A 1,344-nucleotide genomic window follows, 5' to 3' on the forward strand; every position below is an offset into this window, starting at 1 on the left:
GACCTACTCTATCCCAAAAATATGCTTAAATAATGGAAGTCACTAAGGGTGATATGTCATCCCAAGCCTACCCATTTTCCAAAGCTATTAGGTGGGCCTATTCATGGGCGGCCCACATTAAGGGCCCAAGTACCAATGACGGTTTTACACTTACAAGAAACACTTGATCATGTCATGTCTTAGTAAGCAGCCATATGCGTTGTGCATGTCACGTGGACGTTGCCACCTTTGAAACTGCAAAGAATCCAAAAACTCCTATCAAATCTCGACGAAATTCGGGCCAAAACCCGCACTTTTCGAGAACTTTTCTTTCACACAGGGGAAAAGTCAGTTATTAAAATAAAATTAAGTAAAGGAAGGCTCCATCATCCTTGGCCGCCTACTCTAAAAGGGTTCAACTTTATCTAGCCTAAAATATTAATTTTATATCCATATATAAAATCAAAATTTCAAAATAAAACCTTTTTATACTACACTAATAATCATTTTTATTTTCAATTGCTGTTAAATATAATAATAATAATTATAAATAATCACAAATTAAGGAATTTTTAGTTGTTTTAAAATAAAGTAACATAATTAAGTGCCTCAAACTTCCATCAGCAAAACTTGTATCTCATTTCAGCTTCTCAACTGTTCAACCTCTGAAACAATAGAAAAAACATGCAATTTTTAGCTTGTTGCCCATTACAGGAGGCAACTTCGTAGTTCCACTATCTATAGTTTGTACTTTATTTTAAATGAAAGGGCATATTCCCCAGGAATCTCTGTGCTGCACTGCATCTATTGTCACATTTTAATCCCAATTGGAGTTGGGAGGCTGCCGCCTTTGAGGCTTAAGCAGGAGGTGGACGTCCAGGGCCAATAGGAAGCCTACACTTAAAACTCTCAAGTCATTCAGGCATCGCCAAGTGTTCTTCTTTATTAAACTAGGCATTTATCTTGATGCAAGCGAACCTGCCATTTTCGTCTTTAAGATACTACTGTGTTTAGACATCTTAAAGGCGGAAAGATTGTAGATTAAAGGAGGTCGAGGCATGCATGAAGGGCCAGAAAACTATTTCCCAAGCCCATTAGTATTGATGCAACCATTGCAGGCTGCTTTATTATGGTTTTTGTTTCCTTGCCTGAGCACTAGTGTTATTCTCAATAAGGAAGCCATAGGGGGTCATGAGGGCAACCTCCAATAGAGTGGCCACGAATGGAGGGAGCCATATGACCTTCACCTGACCGTGTTGGGTGTTGGGTTTTGGGTGTTGGTTCCGATGGAAGACTGAGACTGCCATGGGAGGAGTGTTGTTGTCCACATCACCTTCATATTGATTTTTGTTTTCTTGGGGTAGG

The sequence above is a fragment of the Vitis vinifera genome, chromosome 10 (assembly GCF_030704535.1).
Source record: "Vitis vinifera cultivar Pinot Noir 40024 chromosome 10, ASM3070453v1".
Classification (NCBI taxonomy): Eukaryota; Viridiplantae; Streptophyta; class Magnoliopsida; order Vitales; family Vitaceae; genus Vitis; species Vitis vinifera.